Source organism: Perca flavescens, chromosome 3 (genome assembly GCF_004354835.1).
Source record: "Perca flavescens isolate YP-PL-M2 chromosome 3, PFLA_1.0, whole genome shotgun sequence".
NCBI classification, from domain to species: domain Eukaryota; kingdom Metazoa; phylum Chordata; class Actinopteri; order Perciformes; family Percidae; genus Perca; species Perca flavescens.
Window position 1 is genome coordinate 16,537,710 of NC_041333.1, and position 11,416 is coordinate 16,549,125.

Sequence of the window (11,416 nt, forward strand, 5' to 3'; positions counted from 1 at the left end):
AGAAAAGGCAAGCAGCTCCCAGACAGCTCTAGCGACTGTCACCGAGGACAGTACCCAAGACAGGCTGCCACCACACCACTAAAAAAACCACAGCACCATGTGAGTCATCTCCATCACTCTGCTATGTCGTTGCCTGGAGATAGGGAAGGAGATAGGAAATGAGTGAGAGAGTTTGTTGACTGAGGAAGAAAATGGGTGAGCAGGGCAGCAAAGAAACAGACAGCAGAGGGAGGGGTGAGGGGCACAGAGAGAGAGTGATGAGGCGGATAAGTTAATGTGGATGTTAATGTTAATGCTCAGACAATCAAAGCTCCCCCTCAGGCCCCGACATGCTAGGATCATATTAGCGCTAATGTATCCAGTATTAATGTACAGCCCCCCAGCCCAATAAAACCATAGCAAGGTCAGAATTAGGAGAGGAAGAGGGCACATGGTACTACTGCTTAGCTCATGTACAAGGGCACAGGGATCGGACTGAGAACAGGGAGAGAGCTGCAGGAATATGAGCCGATGGTGGTGGATTATGGTTGGAGGAGCTGGAAGAGGCAAATTACTTGATGATGGGTCAAATGGAGGAGTGATGTTCCTTTAAAACAGCATCATGGCAGTTAAAACGGACTCAGCAAAAAAAACTGCAGTTTGTCTTAAGTGTCAGTCCTAAACACGCTCAAAGCCAAGCAATGTGCTGCAGAACTCCTTTACCTTAGTGGGGGCCACCTAGCTACCTCTGCATGCCGCTGTGTATGAACGAGCATCTGCATTAGGCTAATATGAATCACACACCACCGTGCCGCAGTACATTAACGCCAGGAAAGCGCCCACCAATGGAGTGTGTTTGCCTTTAAACCAAGCATGCGTGATTGTTGTGGCAGATGTGTACGAGCGTATCAGCACATCAGAGAACGTGTGTGTGTGTTTGTGTGAGCATGTGTCTACATGGCAGCAAAGTGCAGGACATGTATTTCTGGCTGCTCTCCTACCCTACAGTCGGGTGTGCGTGAACACGTATTTGGGAGTGCGTTTGCTTGAGTGTGTACGTGCTTGCGTATGTGTGTTTTTGCAGGAGTACGTGCACGTGCACACGAGACATCAAGGGGTGTTAATTTATTCAAATGAGCTGGGGAGGATAACGAGAGGATGGGGTGAGGGGCGGAGGTGGTGTGTAGGGGGGGCACCTTCTTCAGCTGGAGGTTCATCTCTCCATCTCTCTCTTTTTTTCTCTCTACTTGTTTTTTCACATTTGCAAATGAGACTATTTGCATGGCTGGGAAGGAGGGAGGCAAGGGAGATGGGGGAGAAAGACTATGACATTGAAAAAAAGAGAAAGAAAAAACATTGGAAATGGCAAACAACGCGATTCTAAGGCAGACAGAACACCCGCAGACAAAAACATACTGTGCCAGCCCAATACCACCACTTCCAAGATGGCTGCCACTGGAGGTGTCCTCTGTGGGACCAACGTAGAGACCCATTGCTCTGGCTCTGGAGTGGGTGACACACAAACACATTTTCTGACTTTGACTGTGTACCTCAAGCATAACAAAGGACAATGGAATTTGAACAGCTCAGTAAAGGATTAACATGTATCATTTGAATTTGAATATATTAAAGACTGAGTCAGATGAATATGGTTGTGGCTTGTAGAGAGATATTGATCAGAGATATCTAGTGACACCCAGTGGTCACAATTAAAGATGTTATCATTAGAAGATCATACAATGGCGATTTCCTACATGGGCTGGTCTATGGTCTATGTTTTCAGTGGGGAAAACGTATTGATGACTCCCATTTCAAAGTGTTGGCCTGCTGATCAATTATTTCTCTCTTTAAAGAAAGTTGGTTCTCCAAAGAGTTTGGATCACTGACGTGTGTTGCTAAATGTTGATTTAAATGAAAAAATAATGATACCAGCCAACTTTAAACCACTGTCACAGTAAACAATATATACAGTTGTGTTCAGAATAATAGCAGTCCAACATCTCTAACCTCATAAATCAATTTTTTTTGTTAGAAGTGATATTTCTACATGGCAAATAATTTACTAGTAAGTGTTGTAGAGTCATAGAAAACCAACAGACCCAACAGTCATGACATGCATACTGCTCATTCTGTGTAATTTAATCTGTAATTGAAAGGGGCATGTTCAAAATAATAGCAGTGTTGTGTTCACTTAGTGATGTGATTGATTCTGTGAAGACACAGGCATCAATTATGGCCCATATTTAAGGAAGGAAGGAAGCAAATGTTGTGCATGCTGGTTATAGTGCATTTCACACTGAAATACTCAGCAAAATGGGTTGTTCCACTCATTGCTCTGAGGAGCAGTGGACTTTGATTAAAAAGTTGATTGGAGAGGGGAAAACATATAAAGAAGTGCAAAAAAATATAGGCTGCTCAGCCAAAATGATTTCAAATGCCTTGAAATGGCATCCAAAGCCTGAACGACGTGGGAAAAAACGCTCAGCTACCATTTGAATGAATCGACGAATAGCCAAAATGGCAAAGGCTCAACCAATGATCAGCTCCAGGAAAATCAAAGAAGACTTAAAGTTACCCGTGAGTACTGTTACGATCAGAAGAAGGCTATGTGAAGCAAAGCTATCAGCTAGAAGCCCCCGCAAAGTCCCATTGCTGAAAAAAAGACATGTACTGAATAGGATGAAATTTGCCAAAGGACACATTGACAGGCCAAAGGAGAATTCTGTGGACTGATGAGAGCAAAATTGTTCTTTTTGGGTCTAGGGGCCGCAGACAGCTTGTCCGACGACCCCTATGCACTGAATTTAAGCCACAGTACTGTGAAGACAGTAAAGCATGGTGGTACAAAAATCATGTTATGGGGATATGTTTCTCATACTGTGATGATTAGCCTATTTATCGCATACCAGGGATCGTGGATCAGTTTCAAAACATCAAAATACTTGAAGAGGTCATGTTGCCTTATGCTGAAGAGGAACTGCCTTTGAAATGGGTCTTTCAACAAGACAATGACCCAAAACACACCAGTAAGTGAGCAAAGTCTTGGTTCCAGATGAACAAGATTGATGTTATGGAGTGGCCAGCCCAATCCCCAGACCTCAATCCCATAGGTGACATCAAAAATGCCGTTTCTGAGGCAAAACCCAGTAATGCAGAGGAATTGTGGACATTCCAGTGCAATGGTCCTGGCCTGCAATACCTGTTCACAGGTGCCAGAAGTTGTCGACTCCATGTAACACAGATGTGAAGCAGTTCTCAGAAATAATGGTTATGCAACTAATATTAGTGCAGTGATTCAAAGTAAAGCAAACCCTCAGTTTATACAGTAAATGTTTGAGTTTGTAAAGAAAAATGCAAACACTGCTATTTTTTTGAACAGCCTTCCTTTTTCTTCACTTTCTGTAAAGGTATAACACAAATTTGATCAATTTTTGTCATGTTTTGATTTGGAATTGAATGTGCAGTGTTCCCAATGCATTGGTATTATGGAATTAAAAAGCTATTCTAAAGGATCTTGAGCATTATTCACTTTTTTTAAACACACTGCTATTATCTTGAACACAACTGTACATCTCCATACATCCATTTCTAAATAGAGTTCCTGAGCTTTGTTCTTGACGAGGCAAGATTACCAACCAAATAAAGTGGGTGACTGCCCTGAGGACGTAATCTTATGTTTGAGTTTTCTTTATGGTGCTCACATGGTGAATATTCCTCAAAAAAGTAATGTTTAGTCTGATTACCACAAACTGACAACCAGAAAACATGGGGCCAGGTGGTATTATTCCAGGACGGAAGAGTACAGGTTGGTTTCTTGACAAATAATGATGCTGTCATGTGTAGTCTGCTGTGTGCACTGTACGTAAGGAAAACAGGGTACATGTTATAGCTATATGCCATACTTCAAACGGTAGCGATTTCCAGGGCATATAGAAGAGCAACATGTATAAATAAGGGATGAACAAAAGTAAAATACACTACTGTTTACACTCAAATATTTATAGTTTTGGTCTGTTACATAACATTAAGACAACAATAAACTGTGAGAGAAAGAAAGAAAGAATGAAAGAAAGAGTTGGCAGGTGTGAAAGGATGTTGTTCCCACACTAACACTCCTGTACCTGCTTACTGCTTAACCTGTTACACACTAGGGCTGCACAATTAATTGCAATTTTATCGAAATCACAATATGAACTAGTGCAATATCCAAATCGCAGGGGGGCGCAATATTTGTTAAAAGGCAAAATATGTGTCAAATCATTCTAAAATAAAGTATCGTGGTGCTGCAGAAACATCCCGGCCTACAAATCGTATCCTACAGACTAAAGAAAAAAGTCTTTGTTTGGTACAGATCCTCGCAAAAACATCACACTTCAATATATATATATATATATATATATATATATATATATATATATATATATTTCAATGGAAATGAGAATAATGATACAAAAATGATCATTCCCTCCAATATCGTGATCGATCCAATATCAATTAGATATTTTCCTAAAATCATGCAGCCCTATACACACAAACATACATAAGCCCACAAACACACTCACAAATACAAACAATAAAATTAATGGACATAGATGTTAAAAACATGTTGCTTCACAGCAGATAAAAGCTAATCTGAGCCTTATATTCTTCAGTTTCTAAAACTACAAGAATATCAAACTGAACTTAAAAGAAACTGGGTGATTGTGTGGTGACTATGACAACGTTTGCCTTTGTTGCATTAAAGCATGCAGTAACCAAGGCCAGAAGAAATGACACTGACGTTTATTTGAAGGACCATCCATTTCATACTCCATATCTTTCTGGCTCTTTACAAATTCAATGAAAACACCGAAACCAACAATGGATTAATCTTACTAGCACTGTGGCTGTGCAGCCTGAGCCTCATACAGTAGCTTCCTCTGTGCCAAAACGTCATCAACTTCAAAATACATCAGTGAGCCACAATGTTGAACTTGCTGACATGTTCATTCATTACCACGACCATGATCACAAACACTGCAGTATATTTTGAGTAGATCCCTCTCATGAGTCAAGTAAATGGTGAGTCCTCAGCTGAAGATAGTCCTCAACAAATAAATAACACAATAAACTCCTGTTTGAGTAGTGTTTTGTTAAAAACTACCATGCCCAGTTGATTATTTAAAAAAATAAACTATACATTCCTGACCTGTTTTTAAAGATTTGATCACTCACAGACAGTTTTGGGTCTTGAAAAGCATTGAGAGGGACTAAAGCTCAACTGGTTTCGAGGAAGTTGAAGATTTTCATGAGATTTAAAAAAAAAAATAAAAAAAAAATAAAAAAAAAAGAGTTAAGGATACAGCCAAATGAGAAGGACAAATTAATGTATATGTTTAATGAACAGTTGGTGATATTGCTTGAAGGCCAGCAGCATTTGGTCAGCCATGACACAGGACTGGTCATCTGCACTTTGAGAGCAACTTGAGATGATGAAGAAAAACCACACTACAGGTGCATAATTAAAATTGCTATATACTATAATATTTAGAAAAACTCAACACAGTCACACGAACTAGAAGAGTAGCAGTCACAAAGTTTGGAACAACCAGCAGAGAAACAGTATGTATCTTTGTTGTCAATCGCTTGTCATGAAGTGTGAAGGTTACTTTGTCAACAACCTGCCTTTAAACATGTTCCATCCGTGCAAGGAAAACACATTTCATCAGCTTTCCACCAGTATTTTTCCCTCTGTCTCAGCACTGTCAGATACCAGTAGCCATCCTAAATGCTTATGGGAACAGTAACTGATCAGGCCTCCCACACCTGTCCAGCATAGTGTGCATTTGTTTCTGTGTTCTCCAAACCTCCTCCTGGTGCTGTGATGTTATCAGCTCTAGTGAACTGTGCAATAAATGGCTCCTCATGCTTACCTCAACTTTAGCCCTTATGGAAAGCAGCTGACCTGAGCCCTGAGGGATCCAACCGGTAAAACCGCTCGGCAGTAGGCAGTGTTAACTTTTACAGCTCGGTCCTTCATTTTTTCCCCCACAAATTCAGGAGGCTGAGTGGAGAGAGAAGGAAGAGAGGGAGGGGGAGAGAGAGCAGGGGGTCCTTGGGACTCACCCAGCCAGTTGACAGCTCCTGTCTCTGCCTGTAACGACTTATTTATTCAGGGATAATTAATCAGCCGCAGTTTTCTGTCGGTATGATTAATGCGCTTTGTCATCTGTGCCGCAGCGATGAAAATACAGCAGCCTATGATGCCAATGCTCGGCTTTAGCTGGCTCTGATTCAACGGCAAAACGGGACGTCCTGTTTAAGTAGTGATGAAGTAAATGTTACTTGATAGGCCCTTAATTTCTGCAACCAAAAACAGTGCACTGCAACTTCTAATGTCACTGAGGGTGGTCTTCTAACGTGCTGCATCTGATTTATCCACTGATTTATCCTATGTTTCTCTGTTTGGTGCTGCAGTTAAATGGTGACCCTGTTTATGTTTTTGATTTCTTCTCTGATGTAATCTGCAGTATTTACATTTCTCAGACTATTGTCTAATTAATAGCTCGTGATAATACCCGTGACTATCCTTCAAAAGTTTTGATTAGCAAGGGTATTTTTTCACCTACGTTTTTCTTTCCCAGAGTATTCGGATTATTTGATTTCCCTCCCTTCTTTAGTCAGCAGCTCTCGACCTGTCGAGGGAAGTAGTTGTGGCTCTTCTTCTTCTTCTTCTTCTTCTTCTTTTTCTTCTTCTTCTTCTTCTTGTGGCTTAAGACGCCACCGTGTGATCGTTTTGGTTACCACAAGTCCAAGGAACCATGTTAACATCCGCTTTTCATATACATGTATAAGGTTGTTTTGAGGAAGCACTAAGTATGAAAACATATAAATATATTATAAAGCCTGAATCATTTTGCACCATCAAATGGTGTGCATCAATTACCCTACTTTTACTATACAACTCTCTATCTGCAGTACTACAGCTGAAGTGTGTGTGTGTGTGTGTGTGTGTGTGTGTGCGTGTGTGTGTGTGTGTGAGAGAGAGAGAGAGAGAGAGAGAGAGAGAGAGAGAGAGAGAGAGAGAGAGAGAGAGAGAGACCCATAGACAGAAGAGGCATAATTCCGAGCTTTCAATGCAGAGTACTTTAATGTTCTTAGATTTGTTGGTTGGTAGGCTATTTTTGATATTCGTGTGTGCTTTAAACCTCTGCAAATCAAATATCTTAACTGAAGTTGCAGTAATTAAAGCAACTCAAACATCAGGATGCACACACCACAGACGTGGCTGACGTTTAAAGGAGGAACAAAAGGAGATGAATAACACTAGGGTTGCACAATTAATCGCAATTTTATCGAAATCGCAATGGGGGGCGGGGGGCAAAGTTTGTTAAAGGCATACATGTGTCAAACATTTCTGAATTAAGTCTTGTGGTACTCCATTTAATTTTTTATTTTATTTTAATTTTTTTCTAGGAAAATAAGAATAATGATACAAAAATAAAATTCCCTACAATATCGTGGATCATATCGCAATCGTAATATCAGTCAAAATAATCACAATTAGAGATTTTCCTCACATAGTGCAGCCCTAATTAACACTCTCATTATAGTGGAACCATCACACGAAAGGGGGGGCGCTTCCTTTCTAGGAATGGGCGCTTGTTTAGCTCCTTTTCTACCACAGGTATGATCACCTGAGTCTTTTGCTGGGGATTTCGGACTACAGCATTCTGGTATTGTGATATCTATACATAAAAGTATTTCCCTTTTTTTTATTCAATTGACTGTCTCTCTTTTAAATTTGTATTGTTGTATTTGTTATTGTATATTGAGCATTTTTGAATAGTTATTATAGCTATATGATTTATTTTGGTACTTTTATATACGTATTGTTATTTTATATTATACATTTGTGTAGTTGTTTTTGTATTTTATGCTTTATATGTTATTTTTATATCTCTAAATTACTTGGCACCACCTGATTGGAGGGGCCGCTGTGAATTCACTGTCAGACAAATGACAAAAAAAAGCTCTTTTGAATCTTAAGTATCACAGAAGAAAATGCCAGGTGTTATCTTTAATACAATTACAGGAAGAGGGCATACAGAGCTTATTTATTTATATTTATATATATTTATTTTATATTTTATTTGTGTTGATTTGAAACATACTCCAAAATTTGGGTGGTTTTGGTGAATTGGGTGAATCAATATAAAAACAGCAAGGTTACGGAAACTTTATTTGTACAAAAGCTTTACATTCTTACACACATAACAGTATTGCAGCAAATTGTAGCATTCTCCTGGGTTCCTGGCTGATCCTGATTAGTTTAGAGCTCTTCAACATGTCTTGGCTGTTGGAGACAATAAAACAGCAGTTGTCATTGCTATCTGGGGGTTATTTCATCTCATGTTAACATCATGTCACATTTGACCTGAAAGTATGCAGACGTTACAAACTTTGACCTTATTATTTTTTCTAATTATTTGTGTGGCCAGCAGATGTCACTATAAAGCCACATTTAATTTCCCTTACCTTGGATTTGCCACAGCTGAAGAGCTTGTTGCCTTCAGAGAAAAAAAGATTGAGTGCATTCAGCTAGTCTGTCTAGCAACATGCTGTATAATAGAATCTCAACTACATTCACAAACACACACACACACACACACACACACACACACACACACACACACACACACACACACACACACACACACACACAGGATGTAGCTGTTGACTTACCTGCCAACAGAATGATGGAAAGGAACACAATGACCCCAGCAAAGATCAGACCTCCAACACGTAGTGTATGGTAGTCTACAAATTCACATAGAACAATGTCATTACAGTGTCACCTATGGAACAAGGATCGAGGAAACTTTTTTTATCCCAGAGGGGCAATTTGATTTACAGTCAGCACCACACACCAAGAATTAACACAGGGAGAGAGTAAAACACAAATGAAGCATTACATAAACATTAACAAGTCAATAAATAGATAAATAAAACTACCTTACTTAGTTTAAAGGGCTATAGCAGTTGGGACAAATTAATTTTTGAGCCTATTGGTCCTGCAAGTAGGCAGACAGTGGTTCTCTTATTCTGTTTTCCTTTTCACTCTCCACAATCTAAAGCCTGTTACTCGTATTTTTCCTCTATCTCTCATTTTATCTAAAATCCACATGTGCTGGCAGAAACTCCCTTTATTCTGTGCATGCTTTCTACATTTTTTTTAGAGCACTGGTAAAAGTAAAATATTTATACCAATTCATCCAAGCAGATACACTTTCAAAGTTGCAGTTGGAGCGCTGGCTCACCTGGTGGAGCGTGCACCCCATGTCACCTCAAGTCCGACCTGTGGCCCTTTGCTGCATGTTTTTCCCCACTTTACTGTCCTATCCATAAAGGCCAAAATGCCCAAAACATAATCTTTTTTAAAAGTTGTAGTTACTTACCGTATACAAAGTCTGCATCAAAGTCAATGTCTGCATCTGGGGATAGACAGAGAATAGCATGGGTAGAGAAACATACAGTACTTCTACAGAACCATAGGTGCTTCATTACACGTTATTAATTACATAGAATTGATCCGATTGGCTTGTAGTAATATTGAAGTCATTTTGCACTGATTTAGACACACTACCGACTGAATGACTCGCTGTCTAACTATATGTTAAGAAAATAGGTCATAATCAGCATTGGTCCATTCCCTGAAGGTGTTTTTCACACAGGCAGTATGCTATTTTGAATTGAGATTGGCTGGAAATCAGATTTAGAAATACGAATGTCCCCACAAATAATGAAAATGTAACCTGTTATCTACACCCAACATTGTGAATTATTTTTCTCCCTCTACATTGGCTCCTATACTCATTTCAAATTCTGAGAAGTCTTCTAACTTACCATGTCACTCTATTACCAAACAGCCACATGTTTTTGAGAACATGGTTAGGAGAAGGTGAACTGTGAGGCTGCAGGACAACTTTTGGTTGAGCTATCAGGGGGCCCCTTTTATTGTTGTTCATCATTGCCCAGCATGCTTATGTTACTCTAAAAAAGCAAGTTAATTAGCCAACCCTGATTTACCCGGGTACATGATTTACATATTGTGGTTAGCGGTTCTGAGTGAGAATCATAAAGCGAGAAATGGCTGTGACCTTCCAAATGTTATTGTGTCGCTCAAATGGGGTCATGTTAAAGTGTCTTTCTCCAGCACTGTTGTTGTGGATAATCAGCAGTTCAGGTGCTGAGTGACTTACCTTTAGAAGACATGATGCCTCGTCTGTTTGTGTGTTTAGTTGACAAAACTGTAGGGACATAATGCAATCAGTTAACAAAAGGTCGGTGATAACAGCAGCTGGTGATCCATCCACGTCTGCTGTTTTTGATCACTTAAAAAGTAACATCTTGTTGGAAATAATGACAATAAAAGTATTTGCCATCAAGTTTGGTATCTGAAAACTGTGAGGAAGGAGGATTTGTGTGGATTTGGTTTCAATAGTCTCTCCATTTTAATTAGGTTAGAGACTTGTAGAGGATGGGCTTATTCACTTTAGATGAGAGGTAGTTGAAAGCTTGGAAACTCTATATGTCCTGACAAATTGCCTCACAGGGTTCCCCTATACTACAGACTTAGGAGCAAAGTGATTGCCTTGATCTTCTCCCTGAGAACTTTAAGAGGCTAATAGTGATATTGATCCTCTCCCTGACCTATAATCATTGACTTGCACATATTAACAGACTAAAAATGTCCCTCGCTGTCTCTATTTTGTTAAGGCATGCCACTGTGAATTGTGGACTTCACTGCTTTCATTTATTATGTGTCTAGGCCTTTTCAATGCACCACTGAGCACAAGGGTATACTGGGACAGTTACTCATTAATATATTACAGCTCAGATATTCATTAACATTTAACCTTGCACAGTTTGATCAAGGTTGCAGATGGGGCAAGAAGAGTAGCTGTGGTGATACCTGCCTAATAATGCCAAATTGATATGCTGTGATTTTGCCAGAGAACCTTACCACCTAATTAACTAGAACACTGACAACAGATACTGTCTGTCCTCTAAACCTACTTTTACAACACATATTAATTGCACCTTGTGTGCTTTTATATTTTGCCTCATTATATAATGGAGCAACTTGGTTAAAAAAAAGTTAAACTTTTCAATGCGAGAATGCCAAACATCTCTACACAGAAATACGCATTGTAGATATCAACTAACCCCTCCAAAACATATATTAACAGTGTGAGGAACTCGGTCCTATGAACCCACAGTTACAGTTTATACAAATTCATTGCATCTGAAATGAACACAACAGATTGATTTTTATGACCTGCACATTTAATTTAACATTTGTATAGGAAAGCAAGGTATTACTCACCTGAGCTGCTGAAGCCTCTGTATTACCTCTGTTCATGTGTGTGTCAGTGTGTGTGCCCCTGTCTGTGCC